Source organism: Lactuca virosa, chromosome 7 (genome assembly GCF_052849685.1).
Source record: "Lactuca virosa cultivar CGN04683 chromosome 7, Lactuca_virosa_CGN04683_v6, whole genome shotgun sequence".
NCBI lineage: Eukaryota > Viridiplantae > Streptophyta > Magnoliopsida > Asterales > Asteraceae > Lactuca > Lactuca virosa.
This window is the reverse complement of record NC_136432.1, coordinates 61957922-61975976: the sequence shown is the minus strand read 5'-3', so window position 1 is coordinate 61975976 and position 18055 is coordinate 61957922.

The window sequence follows — 18055 nt, the reverse complement described above, 5'->3', positions numbered from 1 at the left end:
GGTTGTGATGCTAAACATGACGTCCTCCGCCCCCGAACGTTTCCGCCGTTCCGGTTTGGGGGTGTGACATAAAACATTTGGGATGTCCTGGTCACTATAGACACATAAGCATAAACCTAACTTACATTCACCTACACTAATGATATACACCTCTTTAATCTCTTAGTGTAATGTGTCTTTGTATCGATACCTGTGATACAAAAATATTAAGTGGGTCAGGTTTGGAAAACCTGGTGAGTACATAGGGATTTCAATCCCACAATGTTATAACACACACACACACACACATATATATATATATATATATATATATATATATATATATATATATATATATATATAATTTAGAATTCACACAATATAAAGTTTTTTTTCTCTCTCTCTCTCTCTCTCTATATATATATATATATATATATATATATATATATATCCAACTCTTACCCCACCCCGTCAATCCTCAAAACGAGACTATCCAATCCCTTGGACCTTAAATTTTAACTCTTACTCCCGGATCTAATCCATATTCTCGAGTCCATGATTGTGCCCATTCCATACTCCCGGATAAGGGACAATTGGTCTATGTCTAAATCCATACTCCCGGACTAATGACAGATTTCATGTCCTGTCCATACTCCCGGACTAAGGACAACTGACTATGTCTTAATCCATACTCCCGGATTAATGACAACTGACTAAGTCTTAATCCATACTCCCGGATTAATGACAATTAACTAAGTCCAATCCATACTCTCAGAGTAGGGATGAATAACTATGTCTAATCCATGCTTCCGGATCAATGACATATTTTAAAGTTCTATTCTCCTTATATATCTCACTCGTACTCATAAAGATATACTACCCCATAACCATTATAACAAACCTTAGGTTTACTCTTTAACCTAAGTTATCATAAACAATCAGGTATGTTCTTTAACACTTAATTCAGACATCATCAAATCACTCACACAAATCATATATTTAATACATTCAAACAATACTTGTATTAAAATCATGTTCATGAAAGGGACTATGCACTCACTTGATAAGACGATGATCGAGCAGCACTACGGCTCTTCGAGTAGAAATTCTCCAGTGAAACCGAGATGCTTTCTTGAAAACCGGGCTTCTCGCGGGCAGAGTTTCGGCTCGGAAACTTTACTTCTCGGGATCCTCGGGGCTTCGGGACTTGCTTCGGGTCTCGGGAATGATACCGGGGCTTCAGGGTATAAGTTGCACGCAAGACGGGGCAATAACAAGTGAGAAAGAAGAATTTGAGCACTAAAACTCGGCAACCCACGACATCTATTTATAGGGGCTGATCCCTGCGATTATGTTGGGCGTAACTTTAGAGTACGATGGGCTTACTCCCTCTACAAGCAGTACGCTGGGCGTACTAAGCGGATCAGGCCGAATGTGTCACTGCTTACGGACCCGGGGCACTCGAGTGGTGGAGTAGGGCGACGTGGCCCAACCCAGACCATGAACCATGAGTACGTTGGGCGTACTCCGCATTTCCAAACTTCTAAAATTCGTATCTTTCGCATACGAGCTCCGTTTTTGACGTTCTTTATATCCACGCGTAGGTGAGACTATGATCTAAAACTTTCATTTAGACTCCGTCGGCTAATTTTCACTTTATTTTTATTATTATATTTTTAACAGGCCGGGACAGGAAAAGTCTGTTAAAAATTCATAACTTCTTCATCCGACGTCCGTTTTCATCTGTCTTTTTACCGTTGAACTACTATTAACGAGATCTTAGATTCTCGTTTATATTGTTTCGGCTAACAATCACTCGATCTAAAATTCGAGTTTCGGGCTGCATACTGCTAAGTCGAAACTTAGAAAAATCATAACTTCCTCATACGAAATCAGATTTAGACGTTCTTTTTATGCACGCTCTCGGTTTAACGTATTCTACGAATTTCGTTTAGACCACTAAGGCTAAATATCGCTCTATCGTAAATTCACTATTTACATCGTGTTGTGTCGTGCCGGTCTGTCACGAAACTTCGACAGGTAATGACTTCTTCGTTATAACTCGGATTTCGGCGTTCTTTATATGAACGGAATCCTTGTAACATATACTACAACTTAGTTAAGATTACTCCTTCTAAATAATATTCCATCAAAAAGTCATTTTTGACGCTTAACGTCTCTAAATTGACTACCCCGGATCTACGGGCGTTACAATTATCTCCCCCTTAGGATGATTACTTCCCGGAATCATCAACGAAATAGGGCTTGTATAATGATTCCATACGTTATCTTTCCATCCTAATTAATAACCGTGATGCTAAATCTTGCACCTGTTCTTCCTACTATGTTGCACTTTCAATCGTAACCTACAAGTTACAAAATAAATCCTTATTGAGGACTCCTTCTTCTTCTTAGGATAAGTACTTCCCCTTATCTATTGTAACAGATCGATGGGTCATGTTCTAATGACCTCTCATCGTATGATGCAACGCTTTGACTCAAGTCTCTTAGAGTCAAATTCCAAAATGGAATATACCTTCCTTCATATTCTAATCTGATATAGTCACATTTTAACATGTAGCATCTCTAGCTACTAACGAGCGTGATGCTATTGGTCGCATTGATTTCAATATTCTGACTTAAGTCAAATGCTACCTCGAACTTGGTTCTCCGAACCACGTAACAAACTCATTGTAGTCGGACTCAATTCGGTATGACCACTAAGGTCGGAATAACAACCATCTTACTAGTCATTACCGAAACAATGGTAATGACATACTTGAATAAAACGGAATCAATTACTAGCTTCTTGGTAACCTTGTGACTTTCCCTGGTCCAAGCGTGAGTCATGTGCTTCCAGTAGTATAGATCTCTACTACTATTCACACCTACTCATACTCGTCCCAAGTATTGTCTCTCAGTCTAACCAAGTCACCATACAAAAATCACACAATCATTTAACACATCAGATATTAAAACCATAAATATCATCCAGATATCAAAACCAGGGTTTATATTATTTCTTGAAACGATTACACAGAGGTTCAAGTTAACCCTTTACTATGCCTCTAATAGGCTACACTTCCTGATACTAGCTATATCCTGATATGAAGTCTTCCTCCTTGATTCCTCGCATTGACATCTGCTTCGTCAAGGATCATTTGAAATGCTCTTTCCTTTGGCTGTGGCAGCACATTCAACTTTGTAGCCCCTTCTCTTCTTGGTCAGTTTTGCTTGAAGTGTCCTTCTTCACCACACTTAAAGCGGGCTTCTCTTTTGGTTGAGCATTCACTTGCATAATGACCAGTCTTCCCGCATTTGAAGCATGTCATCTCTTTAGAGCATCTCCCAATGTGCTTCCTCTTGCACTTATCACACCATTGTGCTCCTTCGAACTCCTTCGAATCAGACTTCGAGAAATTTCTCTTCTCATCGGACCTTGAGGATCTTTCAAACTTTCTTTTCTCGCCCACTTCGGCCCTCTCCGGATTCTTTTCCCTTATCTGGGTCTCGACGTTCTTAGCAGCCCAGATGGCGGCTTTCAAAGTGGTTGCTTGCTTGACCATCGGACCAAAGTCTGCTGGTAATCCATGGGCAAACTTGTTAACCTTGGAGAGTTCAGTTGGAACCAGGTAAGGAACTAGCTTCATCTTCTCCGTAAAACTAATAGCGTACTCGGTGACGCCCAATCTTCCTTTTTTCAGATTCTGGAACTCATTATTGATTTCCAGAAGATCCTGCTCAGAGCAGTATTGCATCTTTAGTTGCACCACAAAATCTTCCCATGATATCTTGCTAGCTTCTCACTTGGGCATCGAACCAGCCAGTAGCTTCCACCATCTCAGCACTCCAGATTTTAACAGAGGAATCGCAAGAGCGGTCTTCAATCTGTTGCTACACTCGCAACTTTCAAACATCGTCTCCATCTCGGAGATCCAGTCCATAACTCCCACTGGTTTTGGGCTTCCAGCTAGACACGGTGGTTTGGATGCCATGAAATCCTTGTACTTGCATCCACGTCCGTCATTTCCTCCATCCAGATTGTTCTGTCGAACTAACGGTGGGTCGGCTTGACCGATTAACCCACTGAAGTTCCCTCCCTCTGACTGCCCTCCATTCACTTCGAGCTCCTCAACTTGAATTGACAATTCTTCACGATTCTGCCTAAGCAGACGCCTCGTTTCTTCCATCTGACGATCCAACATTGTTTGAATCATCATTTGTACACCAGCCATTGTCATTGGCTCAGGTGCAACAGCTACCACATGTATTTGCTCAATCACTGGTGGTTGAGGCCGTTGATTCCTGTTTCCGTCTGCGTTTCCAACACCACTTCTTGTTCTTGCCATCGTTGATCTATACACCGAACAAGGTGAATTTAGATCCTCAATCACGATAGAAAATCAAATCACCCTTATCACTCCGAAACGTTTACATGCTCATTCTAATACTGTCGTCATATGCTTAGAACCCTAAACACATAAGGTTTCCAGATCCGGTTGGCAACAAACCATAGATCCGAACAAATAATATCATATATGGCAAACATATAACATTTAGCACATAAAAACATTTTAGGCAACTTTCCTAAAATAAACTAGTGCTCGTGTCTTAAAATATGGTAGACACTCATCTCACATTCATCGCTTAGCATTCTAAGTTTAAGTCTAGAAATCCTACAAATTCCTAGTTCGCTTAAACTAATGCTCTGATACCAACTGTGACATCCCCAAAATCACGGCCAGAAAAGACCGATTTCATTTATGCTTTTCAAAATAAAATCAGAGTAATCTTTTAAAGAAAACTGTTGCGGAATTTGTTCCCAGAAAACATGATAAATATTTTATCCAAGCATCTCCGAAGAGATGTATTTTATATGTTTTAATCCCACAATGTTATAACATATATATATATATATATATATATATATATAATTTAGAATTCACACAATATAAATTTTTTTTTCTCTCTCTCTCTCTCTCTATATATATATATATATATATATATATATATATATATATATATATATATATACATATATATATATATATATATATATATATATATATATATATATATATATATATATATATATATATATATCCAACTCTTACCCCACCCCGTCAATCCTCAAAACGAGACTATCCATTCCCTTGGACCTTAAATTTTAACTCTTACTCCCGGATCTAATCCATATTCTCGAGTCCATGATTGTGCCCATTCCATACTCCCGGATAAGGGACAATTGGTCTATGTCTAAATCCATACTCCCGGACTAATGACAGATTCCATTACTTGTCCATACTCCCGGACTAAGGACAACTGACTATGTCTTAATCCATACTCTCGGATTAATGACAACTGACTAAGTCTTAATCCATACTCCCTGATTAATGACAATTAACTAAGTCCAATCCATACTCTCGGACTAGGGACGAATAACTATGTCTAATCCATGCTTCCGGATCAATGACATATTTTAAAGTTCTATTCTCCGTATATATCTCACTCGTACTCATAAAGAGATACTACCCCATAACCATTATAACAAACCTTAGGTTTACTCTTTAACCTAAGTTATCATAAACAATAAGGTATGTTCTTTAATACTTAATTCAGACATCATCAAATAACTCACACAAATCATATATTTAATACATTCAAACAATACTTGTATTAAAATCATGTTCATGAAAGGGACTATGCACTCAATTGATAAGACGATGATCGGACAGCACTACGGCTCTTCGAGTAGAAATTCTCCGTTTAAACCGGGATGCTTTCTTGAAAACCGGGCTTCTCGCAGGCAGAGTTTCGGCTCGGAAACTTTTCTTCTCGGGATCCTCGGGGCTTCGGGACTTGCTTCGGGTCTCGGGAATGATACCGGGGCTTCGGGGTATAAGTTGCACGCAAAACGAGGCAATAACAAGTAAGAGAGAAGAATTTGAGCACTGAAACTCGGCAACCCACAACATCTATTTATAAGGGCTGATCCCTGCGATTACGCTGGGCGTAACTTCAGAGTACACTGGGCGTACTCCCTCTACAAGCAGTACGTTGGGCGTACATCGGGTACGTTGGGCGTACATCAGGTACGCGGGGCGTAATAAGCGGATCAGGCCGAATGCGTCACTGCTTACGGACCCGGGGCACTCGAGTGGTGGAGTAGGGCGATGTGGCCCAACCCAGACCATGAACCATGAGCACGTTGGGCGTACTCCTGTACGCTGGGCGTACTCCGCATTTCCAAACTTCTAAAATTCGTATCTTTCGCATACGAGCTCCGTTTTTGACGTTCTTTATATCCACGCGTAGGTGAGACTATGCTCTACAACTTTCATTTAGACTCCGTCCGCTAATTTTGACTTTATTTTTATTATTATATTTTTAACAGGCCGGGACAGGAAAAGTCTGTTAAAAATTCATAACTTCTTCATCCGACGTCCGTTTTCGTCTGTCTTTTTACCGTTGAACTACTATTAATGAGATCTTCGATTCTCGTTTAGATTGTGTCGGCTAACAATCACTCGATCTAAAATTCGAGTTTCGAGCTGCATACTGTTAAGTCGAAACTTAGAAAAATCATAACTTCCTCATACGAAGTCAGATTTAGACGTTCTTTTTATGCACGCTCTCGGTTTAACGTATTCTATGACTTTCATTTAGACCACTAAGGCTAAATATCACTCTATCGTAAATTCACTATTTACGTCGCGCTGTGTCGTGCCGGTTCTGTCGCGAAACTTCGACAGGTCATAACTTCTTCGTTATAACTCGGATTTCGGCGTTCTTTATATGTACGGAATCCTTGTAACATATACTACAACTTAGTTAAGATTAATCCTTCTAAATAATATTCCATCAAAAAGTCATTTTTGACGCTTAACGTCTCTAAATTGACTAGCCCGGATCTACGGGCGTTACAGACGGGCAGAGTGAGCGGACGATTCAAACGCTCGAGGACATGCTACGTGAATGTGTATGGACTTTGGTGGGAGTTGGGACACTTATTTGCCCTTGGCTGAGTTTTCGTACAACAACAGCCATCATTCCAGTATCGGTATGTCTCCCTTTGAGCTTTTATACGGGAGGAGGTTTCGGACTCCCATCTGTTGGGGAGAGGTAGGGCAGAGAGTGATGGGGAGCACCGAGATAGTGCTCAAGACGACATAGCAGATCCAGTAAGTCAGACAGAGGTTACTGACGGCTCAGAGTCGTCAGAAGAGTTATGCAGATCGGCGACGTTTAGAGTTATATTTCTAGGTCGGAGATTATGTCCTCCTGAAGGTATCCCCATGGAAAGGGGTGATCCGATTCAGGAAGCGGGGCAAGTTGGGCTCTATATACATCGGTCCTTTCAGAGTGATCGCCTGAGTGGGTAGGGTAGCTTATCGGTTAGAGCTACCTGCAGACTTGAGCCAGATTCATAACACCTTCTATGTGTCCCAGCTGAGGAAGTGTGTAGCCAATGAGACGACTATGATCCCTTTAGAGGACATTCAGATTGATGATCGCCTGAACTACATTAAAAGGCCGATAGAGATCTTGGATAGGAAGGTGAATGTTTTGAGGAATAAAGAGGTGCCCTTGGTTCAGGTTCAGTGGCAGCATCGTAGAGGGTCGGAATGTACTTGGCAGTCGGAGTCCGAGATGCGCGAGGAGTAACCAGAGTTATTTCCAGAAGATGACTTCGAGGGCGAAGTCTGATCTTAGTGGGGGAGAATTGTAACATCCCGAGACCAGGTATATCTCAATAGCTCTTACTTTATTGAAGTTGTCAAGTTTGGCCCTAAATTGAGAAAAGGTGGTAGTTGAGTACGCAGGGTGTACGCTTGTGTACGCTCAGCGTACTCATGTGCATGATTTGGAAATGGAAGACACCTAGTACGCTGGGAATACCAGAGGGTACGCTGGGCGTACTAGACTCAGAGTGAAAACCCTAATTGTGTTGTGTTTCCCTATTTAAGGAACATGATGGCCTCATTTCTAGCCACCATTTCCTGTCTTCAACTCCCCTCAAAACCCTAATTTCTGTTTTCTTGGATTGAGTGGCCATTTGGAGCTTTTGAGTGATCTTTGTGGGATTCTTTGGGTGAAGAAGGAGATTTGAAGAGAGTAGAGTTGGAGTCCAAGCTTTGGATCTGGGATTCCCTGTGGTTGGTGTATCATTTTGAGGTATCAAGCTCAAAGCTTTCTCATTGTTTTGATTTGTGCATATTGTGGTTCATTTTACGGTTTATGTCGCAAAGCTTGAAGCTTTATGAGTTTGTTGAACTCCAGAGCATAATACATGTCCCTTTAAGTGTCTCTAGTTGAGTGGACTCATAAAAACGGGATCTTGGACGTCAAGATCTCCCCATGCATGATATATGAGAACTTTAGTGAGTAAAGAGTGAGATTTTATGAGTTTTAGACTTACTCAGCCATGCTAAGGCTTAAAGTCACAAACTTTATGGAGTATTAGCCTTTAGTGAGTCCAGATCTGAGATTATAGTTGTGGTCTTAATGGATTAAGACCAGGAGAGGGGAAAAAGTAAGTCTGGGGCGTACGTTGAGCGTACTCCCAGCTACGCGCAGCATAGCATCGAAATTCCCCGATGCCTGCATGGTGAAGTAGTACGCCCATCATAAAGGGCTGTACGCCCACCATGCGTTCTTGGGTTGACTTTAGTTGACTTTTAGGGTTTGGTCAAACTGTGGACTTTGGAGGCCATGGAAGGGTAAAATGGTCTTTTATCCTTCTGAGAATTAGTAGAGGGCTTAGCCTAACATTTTTGGGGGTCGTTTATTAATTAGAGTTAATTACGATATATGTTAGGCGAAGGCTAGACTGGTGGTTCGAGTACGAGACATACATGCTTTACTTACGAGGTGAGTCTTCTCACTATACTTACCTGAGTGGTAATACTGAGTGAACGGAGGGTCTTATTTGAGTTATCGACCGGAGGGTCCTATGTGCTTATACTGAGTTATGTGATATTATGCATTTTGTGTTTGTGATATATGCTATATTACTCTATGCCTTACTGAGTTAGGATCGGAGGGTCCAAACCGAGTTGTGAGACCGTAGGGTCTTCACTGAGATGCAGGACTGGAGGGTCTAAACCGAGCTGTGAGACCGGAGGGTCTTCACTGAGAAACATGATCGGAGGGTCTACACCGATCCGTGAGACCGGAGGGTACTCACCGAGACGCATGACCGGAGGGTCCATGCCGAACTATAGCCATGAGAGGCTTATTATTTTTGTATGTGATATTTTGGGGAACTCACTAAGCTTCGTGCTTACCGTGTTGTGTGTTATGTGTTTCAGGTACTTCTCAGGATTGCGGGAAGGCACCGACTTGATTGTACACACCTGTTTGAGATTATGTTTGAGGATTCTGGGATATTATCAGCTCTTTTGTTGATTTGTGTTTTGACAATTGATACGTTTGTGGTTTTTGAGAAATGTGACATTGAGTTTTATGTGGTTTAAAAATGATTTTTTTTGGAAATTTACAGTGTTACACAAACCCTTGGAACGAAAACTCCATCGTGCAGTTTCCCGGAAGTGCTGCATTGAATCCGGCCCTACTGGCCTCTCAAAAGCTGATCCGAACTCTTGGGTCTCTTCCCGAGATTGTCCACTAAATTCACATGACCTAAACCTCTCTTCTCGAGGTATTCCAAATCAATCTTCCGCCCTCGGGCTCTGGGACCCATATCATTCAGGGTCTCGCACCCTGACCCACTCACCAGCTCAATCGTCAACGGCTGAACTGCAATAGCTGGAGCAACCTCTGCTCTAAACCGGCTACTAACTACCCCCAAGACATAGTCTGCAATCCCGAAAGTGAAACAGATCGCAAAATCAATCCTTGGCGCCTGATACAAGAGATCCAAGGCGAACTCAGAACCATGGAAGTCCTTCCACTAACTGGCTCACCACCGGAGCCGATACCAAACCCTGGTCCTTCTTCACGTGTGCTCATCCTCATATGGTAAGCAGCTATCCCCACTATCAGAGCATGACGAAGAATTCTCCTTCCCATAAGCTTCTTAAATTCTCCAAGACTCTTACCGATTTAAGTATAGATCTCGTGCTTTCAGTAGTACGGGCCCAATACTACCTTCCACACCTATCCATACTATCCTCAGCAATCCTCCCGAATCCTCTAAGTCACTTATTCAGACCATAACGCCAGTATTCACTGAACCATACTACCGACCCACTGCAGCACATCCTAGGCTTTCCCAGGTTCTCAACCTCACCCTGCCCTCCGTTGCTGAAGAACTCCTATTAATGTCAACTATCTACCTCATAAATATAGCCACATGCAACAGAGATCGGATAATCCTTCGAGTAAAAGTATCAACCCTAGAACGGTTGGACTCAGAAGAGAGCTGCACAATAGGGTCAAGTCCATCACTCTGAGATTATCCAGCCTGTGCTACATGTGACTTAGCAGATTCACTTAGTAGCTAACTCACATTGCTAAGAGTCCTACAAAGCACAAATCAAGCAGCATTCGGACAACGGAAAACCAACCAACATACTCCAATCAAGCAATTCTATCCACACATACAAGTCACAATCAGGTAACTCCTGTCAATAATCTCATCATAGGCTTACCCTAGGGTAATCTCTGACTCATGAACTATCATAGAACATTCGGCCCACATACCACAACTCATTTTGTCCACATCCACCCTCACTGTCGGTGCTTTATGCATGCAAATTATACACAGAATAGGAAATAAGGCCAAATACATTATTCTAAGGGGATAAGATCCTAACCATATACAACTTTTAAAGCATACACTTAGTAGTTACTGATGCCAATAGTCATTCTCATTCCAACATGGCATCTATTATCTCCAAGGCTACAGGCATCACATATCAGGCCAATCTATTGCTGACTACTCAGCACTAGCATGCAAGTCTACCAGCTCATACAACATATAAAGGCATCTCTCCTAGCCCTAACTAGCATGCGATTCTCAGATTCCTAAATCAAGTCTTAATAGATAACATATATGGGTATTCTGGGGAAAACTTACTTGAGCTCGGCCGATGCATGCACCACACTCTTTCTTGTATTAGAAAACTCTTTCCTTGAAAATTTCTTTTAAAAACTTTACAGATCCTCAGTTTGAGTTCAGACACACCCGAAAATATATCTGAATCCCTCAAACCAAGGCTCTGATACCAACTTGTATTGACCCAAAAATCAAGGGTAAAATTTTTATTTTTATTATAGTCAAAACACAAATATCTTCTAAATCCAAACATTCCAAAAACATGATTAATTAAAAACATTTATCAGAGTTCGTCCCAAAATTATATATTGCGGAAACACGAGTGTGTGCGTTGCGATCAAGCCGGATTCTTCCTTTCCAAACCGATGATACATGAAACCATAAACCAAACTGTAAGCACGAAGCTTAGTAAGGTCCCCAAAGCATACCCCACATAATCCACATAATCACATAAACCATATTGGCCATATAAGCTACATAAGCCATATCAATCACATAAGCCTTGCGTATGAACATATAAGGATGCCATAAAAACCCTCCAAGGTCTTACACACATAATCACATAAACCGTATCAACTACACAAGTCATTCATATAAACATATAGGGATGTAGTGGGCTCCTCCCAGGGTCTTACTCCAGGATGCCATGGGCTCCCCCACATGGTCTTACACCTATGTGTCATGGGCTCCCCCCATGGTCTTTACCTGGAAAGCCATGGGCTCCCACACATGGTCTTACATCCAAGTGGCATGGGCTCCCCACATGGTCTTACATCCAAGTGGCATGGGCTCCCCACATGGTCTTTACCTGAAAAGCGATGGGCTCCCCCACATGGTCGTACATCCAAGTGTCATGGAATCCCCCATGGTCTTTACCAGAAAAGCCATGGGATCCCCCACATGGTCTTACATTCAAGTGCCATGAGCTCCCCCTATGGTCTCTACCTGAAAAGAAATGGGCTCCCCAACATGGTCTTACATCCAAGTGTCATGGGCTACCCCCATGGTCTTTCATGAAAATATCACATAAACAAATAGCATAACATATAGCATATAACCAACTAGCATACCACATATCACTACATCAACTAGTGTACCACATATCACAAAATAGGCCGGCCTTGGTGCCTTCGACCCATTGGTATGGTGAGGACACCCACCTCACACTGTTGAAGTCTCGCGGATAAAACTCTAGCTGCTGATTGACAGATTCCCAAACTGTCAACATCAAAACAGCACCCAATTAATAATTGGGTTCCAATACATAACCATAAGTCCATGCTTGGGGTAAAAGACTACTCTTACCCGTAACTTAGCTTGATTCAAGCCTAAGGCCCAAACACACACTCTGAAGGCCCAAAAGTTAAACAATGAACCAAAGCCCAACATACAGCCCCATTTTCCAAATTGGGCCGAAACCTCTACACGGTCTTACCTTAAGGCCCAATCATTTATTCTAGTCCAAACACTTGGCGTTCCGATGGTCCAATATCTCATAATCATTAAGGCCCAATTATGGCCCACCTATGGCCCAATTTTCCATTTTGGGCCTAGGCCTTTCTAATGGGCCTTATCTTAAAGCCCGATAATTTCCTTAGTCCATAAATATGTTCCCAAATGGGCCCATGAAGGCCCACAACAACTTAGCCCAAGAAATGGCCCAACAAGAACCCAAACCCAATTAGGGTTTTTCACATAAAATGACGATTGGGTTTAAGTGTTCTTACTTAACCCATTAAGGACTCAATCCATTAAGTCCATCACTCCAGTAGACCAAACATACACTGTGGTCAGGCATAATTCAAAATTTCATATCCAACGGTCCAAACACAGGTCCCGACAAATCCAAAACTCACATTCCCAAAATTAGCATTTTCTAAACCATAATTAGGGTTTCTAACCCAAACACATGCCAAAAAGTCTAATGGTTAAGTTTTGTGACAACTGGAAAATTTTGGAACAAGCAAGGGTTAAATTGTAATAGTGTATAAGTGAATTCACAATGTATTTTGTTTAAATAAAATCTTGAAAGTCAATGGGGCATCAATTGTAGGATTAAATATAAAGATATGTATATATAAACTTTGAAAACCATGATGTAGTTAATCTTTAAAAGCCAAATTGTTGGAACATAAAATCATGAATTTGAGACATTATTTTGTAATTTATGGCCTAGTACCCCACCTCCTTTGTGATTTCGGTTGCTTAGGGCCAAAATCACCTCCTAGTGGGGACTACAAAACCCTAGGCCAAAAACACCACTCTAGGTCTCCACTAAGGCATAAATCTCAAGCTATGAAGGACCTAGGACCGAAATCTCAAGGACTTTGGTGGTATACAAGGTGATTTCGGTCTTGTATGGCTGAAATCACCAATTTGGTTTCCCTCCCAAAGTGATTTCGACAGGAAAAGTGGGAAAAGGACAGTTTACTTTGTGATTTAGATGCTTATCCTCCTTTCCCATGCAAAAAATACCCAACATGTATCAAAGTAATTGTCCAGCAGATAACAAGGCAAGCATTATTTCATCTCTTATTCCTTAACTACGTCAGATCACCCCACAAACCCCACCCATTCCATTTCCCTCAAAAGATTTCTCCATTCCCTCTCAAGAAAATCAACTACAAGCTTCAAAGTTCAAAATTTCCCAAGTTCATAATTAGAATTTTGGTAAGATTTCCTTGTTGATCTAGTGTTTTGTTACACTTTCATGTTAGTTTCATATTATTATTTGTTAAAACCCTTAGGATAACAATATTTTCAAGGAATCTCATCAACCCATTCAAGTGTTTAGGCTTGAAGATCATCACGCCACCTTCTCAAGCAACCCACAAAATCCACTCAAGGTGAGTTCATACCCCCACATTTTCAAGTTTTTCATGTTTTAGTGGGGGGGGGGAATACAAGTAAAACTTTGTTTATCTCACAAATACTTACATGATTTCATCTTCAAGTAAAATATAAGATATTATTTGCATAAGAAATGGTTATCTAACTAGCTTTGGTATAGTTATTTGTAATATTTTAGTTTTCAAATGAAAAACTAACCAAACAAACATAATCTACATTATATCATCATAACAAAATTTATGATTTGCAAAAACTACATGGTTTATGAAGCTTTCACTAAAATATAGTTTTTCTATCAAAAAGAAGTACATTCTAGTTATTACACTATTTTGTGGGTTACAACCCAAAAATATGATGTTAACTTTACATTTTGAAACTACACAAGATATTTACTATGTAATTATATAAATGTTTATATAAATGTTCTTGACAAACAGACATGATAAACTATAATTGGTATAGTTAGGGAGTCACAAAACTACATTATCATTTCAGAAGAAATAGATAATTGTTTTAAAGGTATAATTATTTTCATACTATGTATCCATCATGCAGAATAATACTTTTGTTACAAGAAAACGAATTTTCAGTACAATAGACGTAAACTAGTTGATACAGACTTGTGAGACTTTAGGCTTCACCGTACCTACCAGAGTACACAACTAAGACCTGCATTATAACCATAGTCTCTTGGAGGGAGAGTTTGATACTTGTGTATAGATCTATACGGGATTAAAAACCCCGCACCTAAACTGTTAGCTACAGTTAGACCGACAGGTCTGGGGTGACAAATGTCGTAAATAGTTCCGACGTCTGAAGCGCGTCGTTCAGGCAACCGGTCGCATTAGTATGGTTATAATAACTCACATTATAGTATTGACAAAACATTGGGTTTATGGGCTAGCGTACACTCAAATAGATTCACAAAATGATAACACTTACTAAATCCATTTTTCCAGTAACGTATTACTTACATTTTAGTCTTGGGTCAAGACTTACAACGAGTTTAACATACATTCAAGTAGTTTTATATAAAGGTAAAGCTTACTAATACTACTTTCCAGTAAAGTATAACTTGCATTTTAGTCTTGGGTTAAGACTCACAACGAGGATAACATACATTCAAGTAGTTTTATATAAAGGTAATGCTTACTAATACTACTTTTTAGTACACCATCACTTACATTTTTAGTCTTGGGACTTTAAACAAGGATAACATATATTTAAGTAGTTTTTATATAGAGATAAAACTTCAGAACACTACTTTTCAGTACATCATTACTTACATTTGGTCTTTAGACTTACAACTCATTTATAAAGATAATATTGGATTTTCTGGAAGTTTACATTATCATTTCACACGCAACAGTTACAAATCCTTCTCATACAAAGCTCTTACGAACTCACCAACTTAATTGTTGAAACTTTTCAAAATCACTTGTATTCTCAGGAAATCAGTAACCAGGTAATCACAAGAGTTTTTGGTGGATGAGGCGTCGTCGCATCTCATTATTTCATTATTGTCACAATGCATTCGATACCATGTAAACGATGTTTTTTAGTACAATGTAAACATATTATACATCAATATAATGGTTGTGATGCTTTGATCTCTATTATTCAATTGTTATGATATTGTACATGAAAGTCATCCGCCCCCAAACGTTTCCGCCGTTCTGGTTTGGAGGTGTGACAGATTGGTATCAAAATATTGTTTATAGTGAACTAAGTATATCAAACCAATTAAGATATACAACTATAAATACAATGGGACTAAAACACTCTAACTAAAAGTATACCTTTTATAATATAAGTATTTTTATAAGAGTATACATGCATGCATACATACTAGAAGCAGTTTCATAATAAGAACTATATAAAAGTATTTAGAGGAGTTAAACACTATGGTTAAGCCTCTAGACAGTTATGTTATCATATATGGGATAAATATAGCCTGGTCAACTATATTTATACGAGATATGACCAACATGTGTTTAGGAATGCTCATGGTGGGCAACAAATATAAAACTTACCAACCCTATATACCAAGAAACTTTAGAATCAAACATAAAATTTAAAATACTATAGGAGTATTTTGGAATACTACAAAATTATAGACTTAAGCTTTTCATGTATTCCTCATATCTCTATTCTCGCACGCACGTAATGGAAGAAGAACCCGAAGAGGGTCCCGAAGAGGATCCAGGGGAAGAGGAAGAAGAAGAAGAGGAGGAGAACTCAGACGCAGAGCCCGAAGTCATAAATCCTCGATATATCGCCCAAGTTCCCGCACATCGTTTGGGCTACCAGGGACCCATGCCCCGCTGGACAGAGGACCTAGAGAGATGAAACAGGCAGCAACGCCAGCGTTCCTCATATGACATGCAACGAGGTTTCTATAACCTCAGTCGCAGGGAACCGGCAGACAGGGCCCTCCCTGTTATGGTTCAGCGAATCACACACCTCGGAGAACAGACCAGGGTGTCGGCGAAACGGATCGTGGAGCTGGGGGCCGCGACTGAGGCCACAACCACACGCACTCGACTGCTGGTGAGTGATTACCCTCAGACTTACCATCTCATTGACCGAATCCATGAGGACCTCACCACCGCTCGAGAGGAACGAGGGAGTACCAGGAGAGACATTCGACTCTCGAGGAGAGGGAAATCACAACTGAAGCTATGGCAGTTATGGTAGGACAGAGAGCGGAGGAGGCCACTCGTGAGATGTTTGAGATGGTCGGACACTTTGCGAGCCAAAGTGGCACCTGATAAGCTATTATAGCCTAGAGAGTTGGTGACTACGCTACTTCCACTATGTGTTAGACTCATCACGCCTTTATCACAATCGGTGGTAGTAAACCAAGCGAGATACGCCCTCCAAAGCCAGTATGCCCCGGACCAACTTAATGTTTTTGACTTCTAAGTTCTATCTTGGTAACTTAACATTTGTACAATACCTACCACTACTTACTAACATAAGTGCATTTCGATAATGTTGGTCAAAACATTTAGGAATTTGTACAACAAAACATGTAGTTTATATGTATATAAATATAAGTGTAGATGAGATACAACTAGCAATGACCATAGTTACTTATTAACTCATTACATACGACAGGATCATGCCATCACGCAGGAGTAGCCGGCATACCGGCTCAACACCAGTTCTACGAATGGACGCCGCTACATTCCAAGCCGCCGTAACAGCCGTTGTGGCAGCCGTAATGACCCAACTTAGCGTTGACAACACCAACGGAAACGAGAACAGTGCCTACAGTTCCAATCACAGTGACAGCCAAGGACACCAACAGGTGTGTACCTGCAAGGACCCCCCATATTACAAACCTAAGAACTCCCACGTCAATGGAGGAGTACTACCCAAGAAGAGAAAGATCGGGAACATGAAAAAGGACCGTCTGACTCAAGGATCTACCAAAAGACAAGAAACTGTGGCAGCCCATGCCACTGTTGTCCGAACTGCCTCAATGTCGACAAGACCATATGCTGGAAACCTGCCAAAATGCATCAGGTGTAACTTTCATCACCATAGATACTGCCGAGAACTGCATTGCGGCAAATGCAACAAGAAAGGGCATACCGCCCGTTTCTATAGAATGTCGGCCCAACAAACCACCCGATCCGCAACTGCTAGAGTGAGTCAGGCTTGCTACGGATGTGGAGAGGTGGGGCATCGCAAGAGGGAGTGCCCAAAGACTAAAAGCAAAAAGGTCAGCAGTGTCATAGGATTTCCAACCGCGGGACATGAGGAACCTACATGGAACCCCGCTGTGATTACCGTTATATTTCCTCCACAAATAAATCATATGCATGCATACCTTACAATAAGAGTGAGGACAGGAGACTCGTGAGTCACGAGGTATAAATGCATACTCAAATATAAACCTCAAACATTCACAAAATATTCCTGGTAGAAATAGTTAGGGGAAGAACTAACACCACCAACAACCCATACCTAGGATGCACTGTAACACTAAGTGAACATTCCTTCTAAATCGACTTAATACCAATTGACAAAAGGAAAATTGGTGCAACCATTTACATGTTTTAGTTAAATCCTCATCATACTAATAACATATGTCACGAAAAGGCCGCTTGATTTAACTTACCAAATAACAAAACCCTTGTCATCAATGAAGACAAATCCAACACAAACCTATGACTAGTACCTTGCGTCAAGGATCGA